The following is a 15,706-nucleotide window of genomic DNA, read 5'->3' as shown; positions in this document are numbered from 1 at the left end:
CCCTGGGACGCCGCAGCGCTACCGCTCTGCTGCGGTCCGCTGTCCCAGGGGGTAGTGGAAGCGCAGGTTGGTCGCCTGGCTCCACGCTGCAGCCAGTCCCCAGGGAGCCCCCTGCCTGGGGACTTAGGACCATGTGATCAGCGGGGACCCACCGCGGGACCCCGCTGCTTACCTCTGTCCCCCTTGAATCCGGCCATGGTCCGGAGCATCTGGGGTCACCGCTAGCTGTGACCCCAGACGCCCACCAGCATCCCCGGATCAGTACCGGCGTTCTGGTACCGGCGGGGTGTAGGGAAGACAGCATGGACGTCAGGACTGACTGTCCATGCTGTTCATCCAGATGTGCAGCCACAGCTGCATGAAGAAAAAAGCTTCAGGGGCTCTTCTAGCCCCCACTCCAACAGGTGCACCCGACTCCGGCCGGGCACCAAACTAAACTGAGGTGCCTTGGCCCGGGGGCGGGGTATAGGAGGGGGACCTAGTGCATCCTGGGAGGCTGAAAGCTTAACTCTTTGGTGCCCTGCGACTGACGTCACACCTATACCCAAGGTATCCTGTGGATACCCTATGGACCCTGAAGTAGAAAGCCGGGGATTTTATGTGAAAGGGTATTAATGGGCTCCTCAAGACTTGAGTCACAGTTGTTACTATGAATATGCAGCGGGATGTAGTTATCATCCCTGCTGTCGGGATGCAGAGCTCACTATCCCGGCACCAGTCAGAATCTTGGCGCCGGCATAACAACAGTAAGTTGTGGGGACAGGAGGAGGGTTAGCGGTTAGGGTTAGGCACTGGGGGGAAGGTTAGGGTTAGGCACTGGGTGGAGGGTTAGGTTTAGGCTCTGGGGGCAGAGTTTATGGAGCAGGGAGGGTGGGTTAGGGGTAGAGTTAGGATACTTACTGACAGGTGTCGGTATCCTCACCCTGTCGGGATGCCGGCATCAGAATTCTGAACACCGGGATCCTGAGCACCGGTATCCCGTACCCAACCCATATGCAGCACCCAATTTGCTTAACTGAAGCACTACTTGTGGTGGGCACTGTTGGAACAGAAGAGATTGCCCAAGTGTAGACAATAACATTTTCTCTTCAGCTCACAATTTGAGTGAAATCCCTCATGAATCTTTTGAAATTAGTCACTCATTAATTCTGAAAACATGCACTAATTAATGGCAAATCCAGCCAGGTGTGTGATGTTTTCAATGACTTAAAATAGTTTTAAGTGGGTATGCCAAGATAAAGTGCACCTGTCATCTTCACATTGTGTAGACAGCCATTTTGTGGTTAAGCCAATACTCGTGAATTGGAAGCAATTTAATAGTAACTACTAACTTCATTGAGACATGAGCCACTAACAGACCTTATTCTCAAAAAGTTAAGAACAGTCACCTCACAAAATGCTTAATGCTTGATAATGAAACTAGTTCTTACTTCTTAGTGACCTGATACCTATTGCTTCAGTACAAAAAAATGGCTGCCGCTGCTGCTGTATGTGGCATCGACAAATACACCTTAATTTCTATATTAAGGGGTAAATTTACTAAGATGGGAGTTCTATTAAGAAGTGATGTTGCCCATAGCAACCAATCAGATTCCAGGTATTATCTTCTAGAAGGTGCTAGATAAATGAGAAGTAGAATCTGATTGGTTGCTATGGGCAACATCACTACTTATTAGAACTCCCATCTTAGTAAATTTACCCCTAATTATCAAACGACTCAGGTAGTAAATTGCTATAAAAGACTTGAGCCAAGTCTCCATGTCTGTTTTGCTGTGTCTTCTAGAGAGCAGTATATTCAGACAAACACAATTTCTGTCACACATATTCTCTTTGAAATGAGCTCTCCTCTCTCAATCAATCAGCTTCTCCCCTGAGCACTGTCAATGGGAAATATTCCCAGACTGCTCTTGTTTACATGTCTAATCCTTTGTCAAACATTTAACAGAAAGCACCGTCAGACACATCTCTTGCTAAGCTGCTGTACCGGAAAACTAAGGTGATCAATTAAATCTATTTGCTTTTCTGCTCTGTCTACTGAGATAGAGAGTTTGTCCTAATATGAAAGAAAAATGTAATAAAAAAAAAATTAAAACAAATGAATCTTATTATTTCAAATCTTATTGCCACCCAGAAAGAGCTTTACCATTTATTATGATAATTCGCCCACTGGTCCAGGTTTTCTGGACAATAATATTTCATTTAACGCCGTCAGCATTGAGTTATATTACTGCTCACACCAAGATATGCAGAAAGACTAGAAAACTGCATGTCTATTCCTAATAATAACTATCGAAAAACAAAGAGAAGAAAAATTTAAATAAGGATTTTGTCATATTACTGTGCGTTCATAGCTGTCACTCTCCCTAATGAAAAGGTACAGTCTCAGGTTTTAAGATATTTCATAGAAAAAGTTTCACCCTGGAAATATATCTGCTTTTCAATACTGATATTCAGTATTGCACAATTTTTTATTTTGTACACTAAGGGGAATATTTACTCAAGTGCGGGTTCATAGAAGTGGAGATGTTGCCCATAGCAACCAATCAGATTCTAGCTATTATCTTCTTGAAGGTGCTAGATACATGATAAATAGAATCTGAATGGTTGCTATGGGCAAAATCTCCACTCATATAAACCCTCACGTTAATAAATATACCACTAACAGTCTGATTCAGAGATGCAGAACGGATTTGGACGCAGAGAGAGGCAATTTCGGTGGGTGCTCCTGGAAGGTAACGGGGTAGGTTAGCCAGACGCAGGCGTGTCGCGTCCAGTGACTACAGCTATTGCTGCAGTTGGACTGGCACCGGCGGCCATGTTCAGACAAACATTTTGCGCCTCCAGAGGGCTGGTGGTGCAACCAATGGTGCCTTTTAATACGAAAAGTGGCGTAATAGCGCCACAGCTGGTGGGCGTTATTGCATGAATCCCATTGGATGTGGCATTAGCATAAAGATGCCGTTGCGCTGCGCAAAAAGATGCAGTCGCAGCAGCAACTGCGTACACCTCTGGATCAGGTGTTATTACAGTCTTTTCTTATTCTTTGCTGTTATAAATTAAAATGTATTGTATAGTAGCATTCAAATGCAAATAAATGACATTATACATGCATTCAGTAAACATAACATTTTGGGGATTGTAGTCCTGGAATGTATACCAAGTCCGTGCAGCACATAGGGCCTGATTCAGTCACACGCAAAGCGGCCTCACCTGCGGTCTATGACACTGCGCGTGCACCTGAGGCTGACGAGGTGGGCATACGAATTGCCTGTGGATTTGCGAGTAATTCAGAGTTGCATACAACTGAGCTGCAATGCCACATGCAGCTAAATGGGTGTGACTGTGGTGGCAACCTGATGTTTACCAGTACTATATGGGCACACTGGGAAGCCCACAATTCTAGGGGCCTTCGAGGCTGGTGCTTCCAGGGGGCTTATTGGGAGGCAAGTAGAGAATGCTGTTGGGCCTCTCTGATTGTGTGTAAGTCACTATCAGGGCGGCTGGGGAGTATCTTTCTCTGCCTGCCTCTCAAGTCAGGAGCCCTTAGCACAGAGTGAGCGGCCACACACTACATGGAGAGTGCGTCAGCTCGCTCCGTGCATAGGGCAGCCAGTTGAGAGGCAGGGAGACAAAGATGCTCCCCGGCCAGCTATCTCTGACCCATGCCTGGACCTTGGAGAGCTGACTGCTAATATCCTGGACATGTGCATCCTGTGGCCGGATCCTGCACTCACTTATGTGCTTCTTTTCCGCAAAGAAAGAAAATATTTCTGTCAGATCCAAGTAAACATAATTAAGCTCAGACAATTTGATGGAAATCAATGTTACACTGTCTCAAATGTAATTTATTTTTTCTTGTTTAATCACTTTAACTTTTCTGTAAATGAGCCTTAAAGAGGGACAAGTGGTCAGCTAGATACTAAAATCATAGTGATATAGCGTTTAGAGAGCAGAAAAGAACCTACAGGTCCGACCAGTCTGCCCAGTAAATCCCCCTACATGTACAAATAGGAAAAGTGTGGGGTTCAGTATGGTCTCCCCTCTGCTCCCCCCAACCATTCCTCCCTGCCAGCTATCTGTAAAATCAATTGTGACCCAGGAGATTTTTTAATTCAATGCTTGGGGCACGTGTTGTGTTGGAAGCTCTGATTGGATGAGCGCTCTCAACAATGAGATCGCTGAGGGGTTAACATTCAAAGCTCTGACTTCTGACCTATTGCAGCACTGAGGGGATGAATATTTTACAAATGGATGGGATCTTGGACAGAGCACTTTGCTGTTTTTCTTATCTAGTTGAAGACAGGGTTATACCGTATTATTCTATATTGTAGGGTCAGGGTGGAATTCATCCACAATACGAAAAAAGAACAGCATTCCTCTCTCCTCTTTCCAAAATTGTCAGGCACAGGACCCAGCCAGTAGAGTGAGCACAGAAGACTCTAAAGGATAGGATGAGATCCGATCTCTGCCAGCTCACAGCTGAAGCAAACAGAGGACATTTTGCAGAGCAGAGATGGCCATGTGGCCCCTATGCACAGCAAAGAATAACCAATAATTCTTATTTTTATACTGCTCTAAAAAAAATAGGCCCCACCAAGTTCACATCAAAGACTGTATTTCTAAAAAAAGATACGTTTTATTTATTTAGTTGTTCTCTAAAGCAGTTGTGCACAAACTCTCTTTGGTTGGGATGACAACAGTCAATTGTGTCCTTATTCCAAGCCTTCAAAAGCAGTGGCTCCTGATATAGGCCCAGATATATCTCCAATCAATCATCTCCTGTCATTTTTCAAACACATGACAGTTAGGAGCTGATTGGTTCAAGCACCATTTAAGATTAGTAACAAGTGATAACAAGAATAAATCTGGGCCATAGTCTACTGCATATCAAATAATCAAAGGTCTCCCCCCTTATGAGTACTGAGTCACAGCTAGCATTGTGTCTCTTCTAGTCCTAACTTTCCAACACACTAACATCCCACTGAATTAATTTTCTATAGTTGGTATCTAAGATTATCATGGTTAAATGTAGTATTTTAAATTGAGGTTAAGGGTAGTGTGCAATGGTTAGGGCCTGCCTATGCAATGCTTGCCAATGGTTAGGGCCTGCCTATGCAATGCTTGCCAATGGTTAGGGCCTGCCTATGCAATGCTTGCCAATGGTTAGGGCCTGCCTATGCAATGCTTGCCAATGGTTAGGGCCTGCCTATGCAATGCTTGCCAATGGTTAGGGCCTGCCTATGCAATGCTTGCCAATGGTTAGGGCCTGCCTATGCAATGCTTGCCAATGGTTAGGACCTGCCTATGCAATGCTTGCCAATGGTTAGGGCCTGCCTATGCAATGCTTGCCAATGGTTAGGGCTGCCTATGCAATGCTTGCCAATGGTTAGGGCCTGCCTATGCAATGCTTGCCATTGGTTAGGGCCTGCCTATGCAATGCTTGCCAATGGTTAGGGCCTGCCTATGCAATGCTTGCCAATGGTTAGGGCTGCCTATGCAATGCTTGCCAATGGTTAGGGCTGCCTATGCAATGCTTGCCAATGGTTAGGGCCTGCCTATGCAATGCTTGCCAATGGTTAGGGCCTGCCTATGCAATGCTTGCCAATGGTTAGGGCTGCCTATGCAATGCTTGCCAATGGTTAGGGCTGCCTATGCAATGCTTGCCAATGGTTAGGGCCTGCCTATGCAATGCTTTCAGGGTATCAGGTGGCCCATCACTGAAATAAAAAGTCTTGAATACAGCTCAGCATGGAAATCTACTTTCATATGACATCGCAGGTTTCTATTTTTGCACACACAAGTGACATTTTTGTGTCACAAATACAAGTTTTGCTGCTAGTGGGAAATCTCTCTTCATCTCTCTCAATCCCCATAGATTTTCCAATTAACAGATAACAGTAGAAATACATTTTTATATGCATGATAGATCCGGTATATAAATGATAAAATATTAGTTTTAAAAGCTTGCTACCACCTGGTAATATAGGTCAGTGCAGAGGGATTTTACCCCTCCGCCTAGGCAGAGCCACGGCTGCTATACGCAGCGCTTTTCCCAGGCTCTGCCAGTTCCGTATGACAGAATTGGCACATTATTTGTGCCACTCCACTATAAAGGGCAGCAGTGGCGGTTTGAGTGGAAGAACCAATCACAACCAGCATTCAGTGTAGACTCATATTCACCCCTACACTAATGAACAGTCAAGGTCCATCTGCACATACAGGAACTGAACCAAATTCACTACCGTATGCTAATGCGAACATCAGTCCCTCTATGCTTCGTCCATATGGTCGCACTACCCACTGTTTCTCCAGCCGCAGTCACAGCCACCATCATTAGTACCAGCATGAGGCACTTGTTTCGACTCTATGCTGGGTGCAAAGGATCCAGCTAAAACATCTGCATCTGCATACCTCAAACAAGCAAGTACCCAGGACTGTCCGGCCTGCCAAGAAATGGGCATCCATGTCCCCAAAATGGCAAGGCCTGCTTAAGTGACGCGATGCAAGGTGGCATGGCACAGTTTTCACAACAGGAATGGTCACACACCCATATGTTTGGCTAGGCCCCCCAATACCCATACTTGCCAACTCTCCCTGTCAGGGAAACTCCCTGTAATAGTAGACATCTCCCTGACTCCCTGAAGAGTCTAGCATTCTCCCTGATTACACCGCACCCCCATTATGCAGCTATTAAATACTTGACAAAAAGAAATCAGAGGTATACATTTAAATGGTATAATCAGTGCCATTTCCCTGTATTGGTTATAATGCACAATGATCCCTATGGCTAGATACATTTTCATATAAACTTTCTCTTGGACACTTATATGGAACCTCTTTTAAAACACAATACCTGAGCAAGCCCTGAGAATTAACAGTGTGTTTTCATCAACAAGTAGATCTTACTAACTGCTTTTGGGGCTGGTTTCCATTTGGATGTAAGTCAGTATTATGGCACGCCTCTCAGATGTAGCAGTACACGCCCACCACTTTACCGCCGCGCTCACAATCTTCCCAGAAATACTTTTTTAAAAATAGGCAAGTATGCCCAATACCAGTACCCGAGATCGCTAATTGTGGCCATGCACGTTTATCATTCTTGCTTACTCTCCAGGAATGCCAGGGAGACTCAAATATATTGTGCAGTTCTCTTGCACCCCAAGGAAGCTAGGACGGCCTCCCATATGTGTCAGCGATTCGTCATGATGGCCCCGCCCCCTGCTGCGGCAAATTGCAGCATTCCTAAGCAGATGGTGGGGCCCATGATGACATGATTCGCACCTCCCATCCCTAACCTTCCTACAGGATCTCACAGTCACCGTAATTTAAATGTAGTTAGGTACGGGAAGCAGATAAGTATGACCTATACAGTGCAAGGAACTTCATGGATGGTTCCGAGCATGTCTACCTTTAATATACTGTAAGTATTAGGTGTCCCTAAGCATTGCAACCCAGGGCAACTGCCTAGCTTAGTGTCATGGTAGAGCTGACCCATTCCCACCCTTTGTGAACTTGCCATTCGCATTAACAGCACTACTATCTTTTTGAACCATGAAAGCATCAATGGCATAGAGGATCATACAGCTTGACCACTAGAGCCACTGGTAAACCCTCCATGTCCGGTAAACATATGGCTGAAGGTAAGCAGAGCTTCTGAATATCATATTCTCTACACAGAAACTACTTTTTAAATTGTTGGTGAAGTTCTTCTAGCTCTGTGACGTAACACAAAAGAGACACCTGAAACCCGGGCAATCACTGCCCCTGCCCGCCTGATTAATTATCTCATATCACAAAGAAAAAGGTCATTTTTGCGGCTCTTGAGCACAATTCGGCTCACTGTCCGGCATCTCCTACAGCAGTACACCATCAATTATAAACGTTCTATGCACCACATCTGTTGTGCAAATCCATGTGCACCCACACAGAAACAGATGCACAAACAGACTTTTGTTCAGGCGACAGCACTTACGGGGCACTTGCACTACGCCTCCGATACACAAGTGACCCTTACCATACTAAGATGCCCTTATGATTATCTCAGTCTGTTCTGCAAGCTGCTCTGAACAGAATTCCAGAAAGGAAAATTCTTATTGATGTGACTCAGTTGCAGCTTCTCCAACACATAATATTGTGGGTGTTGTACAGAAATGTGTAAAGAGAGGGAAAAAAAATAATGCTCCAGATCTGTGCAGCTGTTCTCTCACTCTGAAAAAACCCCCACGTCACATCAGCACTAGGAAGGTGTGTGAATTAAAGAGATGTCCCAGATTGCAGTGGTTTTGGTGTTAGTGGCTGGAGTCTTTGTTGCTAGGGAAGGAATTCATGATTCTCCCAAGAGGGTACTTTAGCACAATGAGGCTGAGAATTGAGGCCACAGCTACACTACCTATCTTTTGTTATGTTACATAGGCTAAAAGTCGGCAATTGGTCAGACCCAAGTCTATTCATTCTATAAAAGGAACTTGAAATACGCCAAGGTAAGCTCTACGAAGCTGTGCTCTAGTGTTCTCCTAAACTGGTCACAAGAGAGTATTTTCAGGTGCTGTATAGTTTAAAAGGTATATATTAAGCAATTGTAAGCATTTGCTAAATGCATGTAGACAAAGTTCTAGCAGGGAGCTTAATAGCAAAACAGCAATGTCAGGTAAAATTGGAAACGGCATGATAGAAACATTATCAGTGTTTTTTTTTTTGTTTTTTTTTAAAAAGCACCTGTCAGAAAGGAGAGTATACTATGACAAACCAAGTGTATAGAGTGAATATAATGCAGATAGCTGGCCATGCAAAATAGATGGTGCTATGCTAAATGATGGCTGTGGATCCATCTGTCTCCTTGAGTTAATAGGTATGGTACTGACCGGAGTCTCCCTCCCAGGTTCTTTCAGCCACATTTTCGAATGGCAGCCTAATAATTACTCCCACTTTGCATTCTCAGGGGTCTATTTACTAAGCTTTGTTAGGAGATAAAGTGAACGGCGATAAGGTACAAGCCAATCGGCTCCCAACTGTCATTTTTCAAACACAGCCTGTGACATGACAGTTAGGAGCTGATTGGCTGGTACCTTATCACCGTTCACTTTATCTCCACCCAAGGCTTAGTAAATATGCATGTACACATCTTAACCATGTCTTTGCTTATTCAGTGTTGAAACATATTTTTGTGTATTCGTTTGGTCCCCATAGGGACAGATTTGTTAACACTGTAATGACTAACGTATTTGTTACTTATGTCTTGATGTGTCACTAATGTTTGGTTTGTATTTCTGAATGACAGTTTGTTTTGCAATGTTCAATAATAAAAAATATGCTGGTTGTGGTTTAATAGAAAGTGAGGATAATACGATATGGACATGTAGAACTGCTCATAGTAACATTAACTCATGAACAGGAATTGTGTATATGGAAAGGAGTCTGATCTCTGAAATCCCTCTTCCCTGCTTTGTTCACTGCAATAGGACTTGGCAGGCAAGACAACTGCTACAATTGTACTTTGTTGCTACAATGTGGCAGTTCTCTGTGCAACCATTCACTTTTAGCTGTTCAGAAAAGCTGAGGTAAGAATATTGTTTGTCAACCACATGGCAGCAGAGAGACGAAAAACAATACTTTCAAATAATCCTAAATGGGTAATAGAAAATGAGGTGCCAGAGCCGGCCCTGACTAATTTGGTGTCCTAGTCAAGATTTTAGCTGATGCCCCCAGTTCACTTGAATATACCACAAATGAATGCCTCGTCCCCTAACTGGCAGCTGACACTGACATTGTCATGCTGCTGGGTGACGTCACATGACCTGTTGGCAGGTCCTCCGTCCATCTCCTTACTGGTGCTGAAGTGGTGGAGAGACGCACGAAGGAGTCGCCACCCATGTGACCACTCCCAGCCGTGGCCCTACAGTCAGTGCTTTTTTTGGCATTGTGACAGTGGTGAAAAAAAAACAGACTGAGAGGTCACATCTTCTGGCGGTTTGTCTGCCAATGTGTGCTGGGTGACATGGGTATGGTCCACTGTGGCAACTGGATACCCCTCTGGTGCAATTCACTACACCCTAACCATTCACCTATACAGCCTATGCACAGGGCCAGCTCTGTGATTTGCCATCTCTTTTAAACTAGACAAAAAATATTAAACTTTGTATTAGCTTAAACACGGGCAAACAAAATCTCCATTAGTTGGTAGACTGTTACTCTCACCACATTCTTCTCTCATTTATTAGATATATCTTTGTCTCATGAGCCCATGTCATTGTAAATACATATGGCTGTATAACTCATAGAGCACTTCAACAGCATTGAGAGCGATTTATGAAATCCAGTGCAAAAGGAAAATGTAGTATTGCAACCAATGGAATAGCAGCTTACATTTGTAGAGGGGTTATAATTTACAAAATGAAAGCAAACAGCTGATTGGTTACAAAGGGTATTTCCTTGTTCTGACTTTGCTTGAAAGTTAATAAAGGTCCACCAATATTTGCACTGCAGTTTTATGATAATCACTTGCCTATTTTGTGCAAATGCACCATACAGCATAACACACTGGGCTTTCAACTTTTCAACCTACTGAACCATAGGAACAATGAGTTTTCTCTACAGGTTGATATGGTTAGTGAATTCAGATGTTTGTTACAAAACTGACAAACTTTAGTACGTATGGGATCCACATCAATCATCACCCAACTGGTGGCAAAACAATGACTTAGAGTGCAGTATAATTACACAAACCACAATTGTAAGTGCACCTAATATCCACTGAGCATCAGGGTCTGTACAATTTCACCATTCTCATGTATTGTCCCACTGCTCACTGATCCACTCGTCTGTGTACGATGGCACCACAGCATGTATTGGCAACAGAACACAAAGGCCAAATGCTGGGTTGGCACGATCTTTAGCCGATCTGGTGGTTGCCTTGCCTAGAATGCCATGGTTTAGGGGCACCTAAAATACTGTAAGTTACATCATGTGGTGTCCTCACACTGAGTGCAAGTCGCTGATGTTACTTAACTATGAAGCTGCCGCCTGCTGCCCCTCCATGTTGGTAATGGGCTAGGAACATTGCACAGGGCTATGATGTCACAGCCCAGTGCCACACTCCCAGTCTGAGAGCAGCAGATGGTCTCACAAGGAAGTGAGGGGGTGGTTGGTTGACTATCACTAGGGGGAGTACTTTAACCAGAAAAGTAAGGAAACTTAGTGTTTTGTGGGCCTGGCTCCTCCTCGGGTGTATTAAGATTGATGGATGATAGAACTTTAATGATAAAAATACATTTTAATATTTCATTTTCTTACATGCAGTGAAATAAATGGTTACAGATGTGAAAAATTGTGTTTGGACTCAACTTTGTGAAATCTTCCATACTGACTTTGTTCATGAACCTTAAAAAAAAGCTGATTTGCAACAAGTAGAATTGGTGGAACTTCCTAGTGTGGTAAACATGCAAAGCACCGCAACAAGACCCATGTCATCTGTATACAGAATCAATGACTGATCTTTCTTTCATGGTGAGCAATGCTGATATCTGGAAGATAAATACTGTGAAACACATAGGCTAAACCTCAGCATTGGGCACAAGAAAAATGTTAATTTTTAGCAAGCTGAAGCCAGGACACTTGAAAGAATGAATGAGTCAAATGGTGCTCTGTGGGCACTGACATGGTTTGCTTAGCTGGGAAAGGAAGAGCAAATGTTTAATGAACTAATGGTTTGTCGTACACATTGTAAACTGATGGTGCATCATGACCTAAATGAAACACAAGTTTGCAGTGCACTTGTAAAGAATTTGACTAGCTACAGTGCAGTGAGCCACGTGAGCTGTATGAATATACATATTTACCATGTGTGTGTTTCAGAGCTTACAGTTAGCATTAAAAAGGCAAGTGCAATTTAAAACAAAATTTAGTGCTTTTTTTGGTCTTGAGAGCAGGACTAACATAATATATATATATATATATATATTGTGATAGAAGCACTGGAGACGTCTGGGTTGTCATATATGTGTGTCCCAGATTCCTATCATATGTGTTTTAAAAACCCCAGGAAAAGTCTGTTATGCCAAACAGTCCAGATGTGTCGGCTTTTGGTAAAAGCTGGATAATGGTTCCTAGGGGTGTGGATGTGAGAAGAGAAGGGAGGGCTCCATCCACAGGCCAGTCCAGGTGTTGGGCCTTTCAGTCTGAGAGCAGGCTGATTAGTAGTCGCACCTGGAAGTGGCTCAGATAAGCTGTGTTCAGCTGGCCACATATCTAAAGATTATCTGTCCAACCAGCCAACTAGTTGATTGGTTGGAATGAAAATCTGGTAAGGAATGAAAGCAAATGATAATCAGCAATTTGCTCCCAAACGCCGAAAAGTGGACCAAAAATGTTGTTTGAACAAATAGTTTAGAGCAAACATTTAATAAACTTGTCTGAACGACCATTTTCATCTGTTTTCTTGCATTTAGGAGAAAATTAGATTTTCTGAATGAAATATTGGCAATGATATGGGTGTCTCAGAACAGCATAGAAAGTTTTGCTCTGGCCTCAGTGTCGGCCAAGATAAATGTTTCCATAGCTGTGATATGTTTTGGCAGCAGCCTTCCCCCTGATCTGCAGCAGGGTATACACCTCTGTAATCAATGCTGGAAGTAACTTGCAGACACCACAAGATCAGCAGCTGCCACGTCTCATCTTACAGCAAATATACCAGGGGGAGAAAGTGGATCCTTTCCATGGTTTTCGCACATGGGGCACAGAATTAACCCCTTCCTTTGTCCAGTCAGTGGGCAACATGCTGCAGATCTAACCCCATGACAGTGGAAGGACTTGAGGAGATCCAGTCACAGATCTCCTCCCAACATCCCTTTGACAGCACATAGGATGCATAATTATCACTTGCTAATCATGTCATTTACAGAGCATAAGCAATTACCCAGTGCTTACTAAACACTGAATGGCTGCTGAACAGTACAAGCAATGTGTAGCAGGTACCTATTGCATCAAAGGAGGACGTTGGCTACACTGCTAGGAGACCACAACAATAGAATTCAATTAGACATGACTGATTCCAGTATACTGGCAAGAGGCACAGTCAGCTCAGCCTCTTAATGAATCATTATGAAGGGATCCTATCATAACATAAACAGTAAGTGTCCAGGGCATGCCAGCTATGTGAAATCACTTGCATTCAGTACTGGTACTGCACATATCTCCAGTACTGTACTGTCTGCACACATCTCCAGTGCTGGTACTGCACACATCTCCAGTGCTGGTACTGCACACATCTCCTGTGCTGTACTGGCTGCACACATCTCCAGTGCTGTACTGCACACATCTCCAGTACTGTACTGCACACATCTCCAGTGCTGTACTGCACACATCTCCAGTGCTGTACTGGCTGCACACATCTCCAGTGCTGTACTGCACACATCTCCAGTGCTGTACTGGCTGCACACATCTCCAGGGGTGGTACTGCACACATCTCCAGTACTGTACTGGCTGCACACATCTCCAGTGCTGTACTGGCTGCACACATCTCCAGTACTGTACTGGCTGCACACATCTCCAGGGGTGGTACTGCACACATCTCCAGTACTGTACTGGCTGCACACATCTCCAGGGGTGGTACTGCACACATCTCCAGTACTGTACTGGCTGCACACATCTCCAGTGCTGTACTGGCTGCACACATCTCCAGTGCTGTACTGCACACATCTCCAGTACTGTACTGGCTGCACACATCTCCAGGGCTGGTACTGCACACATCTCCAGTACTGTACGGGCTGCACACATCTCCAGTACTGTACTGGCTGCACACATCTCCAGTTCTGGTACTGTACACATCTCCAGTACTGTACTGGCTGCACACATCTCCAGTGCTGGTACTGCACACATCTCCAGTACTGTACTGGCTGCACACATCTCCAGTACTGTACTGGCTGCACACATCTCCAGTACTGTACTGGCTGCACACATCTCCAGTGCTGGTACTGCACACATCTCCAGTACTGTACTGGCTGCACACATCTCCAGTTCTGGTACTGTACACATCTCCAGTACTGTACTGGCTGCACACATCTCCAGTACTGTACTGGCTGCACACATCTCCAGTTCTGGTACTGTACACATCTCCAGTACTGTACTGGCTGCACACATCTCCAGTACTGTACTGGCTGCACACATCTCCAGGGGTGGTACTGCACACATCTCCAGTACTGTACTGGCTGCACACATCTCCAGTGCTGTACTGGCTGCACACATCTCCAGTGCTGGTACTGCACACATCTCCAGTACTGTACTGGCTGCACACATCTCCAGTACTGTACTGGCTGCACACATCTCCAGTACTGTACTGGCTGCACACATCTCCAGAAAATTGATGCCTTTTGCATATGTTGCAAGCACTGTTCCAACTGACACTTCATTAATGCTCAGAAGTATCCCCTGACTAATCTCTCTCAATAGAGCAATTCCAGTTTTATACTCAACTTTCCCATTACACCAAGGAATCTAATCACAGGCTATAAATGTGTGATCCACTTTTTCTCTAATGAAAGTTCACCAAGCCCAGTAAAAGTCAATCCAGAAGACAATGCATTCCTAATAATTCCACATACATTGTGCAATTTATAGGTGTCCAAAACAAAGGAGGGCCAATGTGACAGTAAATGACCAGTCTTTGCCAATGTCAGAGGCAGGCAGCACAACCCCCTCACCCCCCTCTCCCCCCTCTCCGATGTACACACATACCTCATGCATCAATCAGCTACAGACTCCCTTGCCTCTCACCATCCTCTGCAAAAGTTAACTCACCCCCGTCTTTGATATCCTCCTAGGCTAGTGCTGTGCATTCAGAGGACATCAATGTGTTAGCAACACAGGATAGTCCTGCTCGCCCAATATGCAGCCTGTGTGGGAGAGGTGACGGTCAGAGCCCCCCTCCTTCCTCTGTGTTCTCCTAGTGCTGGCTGCTTGCTGCTGCTGACACACTCCTGCCAATGCTCCGCTGCAGCTCAGACCCGGCTATGGTTGCCAGGGGAACCCAAGGTCCCGCCCCATGCTTGTATAGTAAGCCTATCGTGCGTTTAATTGACAGCTGCACTGCACCAATGGGCTTTGCACAAGGAGTAGAAGATTGCAGTGGCTGTAGCCTGGCAAGCCAAAGTGACAGGTCAGGGTTCAGTCAGTGTACCTGCTTGTGCGTGTGGGGTTATATGATGTCACATTCTGTAGTGCATGCATGCATCTGCCTTCTAATATGAGGTGACAAATCACCCTTGCATATTTAATGGCTGAGTATTTGATCCATAAATAAATAACGTTTATTATATTCATTATTTATTTGCTAACATAGATAATTTAGAGGATGTATCCAGCCTTATTTTCTTAAAAATAAATAAGAATAAGAAATGATACATACAGTATAAGTTCTAAGATGCACAAAGATATAAGTCATTCTTATAATGAAAGAAATGGGTTTTCTTTGATCATCTGTAGAAATACTTTGATGTTTGGCACTAACCTCTATACAGGAATCGATTTCTCTGTGGATATGTGCAGCCATGCATGACCTTTACATTACTGACGGGGAAGGGAGATGAAAAATGCATTATATAATTATCATCATCATTATCATTCCTTAATTCTAAAGTGCCAACATATTCCACAGTGCTGTACAGTGGGGACAAACTTAAACATGCTAACAATGTAGAAATGCAACTCATTTCAT

At 44.3% G+C, this 15,706-nt stretch overlaps 1 protein-coding gene across 2 annotated transcripts in view; it reads right to left on the bottom strand.

Moving 5' to 3' along the window:
- Positions 1-14,947, bottom strand: part of LNX2 (ligand of numb-protein X 2) — a 179,167-nt gene extending 164,220 nt beyond the window's left edge. For both annotated transcript variants that reach the window (XM_088460272.1, XM_088460273.1), the window contains exon 1: positions 14,791-14,947. The gene's annotated coding sequence lies outside the window, so the exon portion shown is untranslated. The remainder of the gene's footprint in view (positions 1-14,790) is intronic.
- Positions 14,948-15,706: the final 759 nt, after the last annotated feature.

This window comes from Taudactylus pleione, unplaced genomic scaffold (genome assembly GCF_031769625.1).
Source record: "Taudactylus pleione unplaced genomic scaffold, aTauple2 ptg000043l, whole genome shotgun sequence".
Classification (NCBI taxonomy): domain Eukaryota; kingdom Metazoa; phylum Chordata; class Amphibia; order Anura; family Myobatrachidae; genus Taudactylus; species Taudactylus pleione.
The sequence above is the reverse complement of the archived record's forward strand: the minus strand, read 5'-3'. Positions and strand labels throughout refer to the sequence as shown.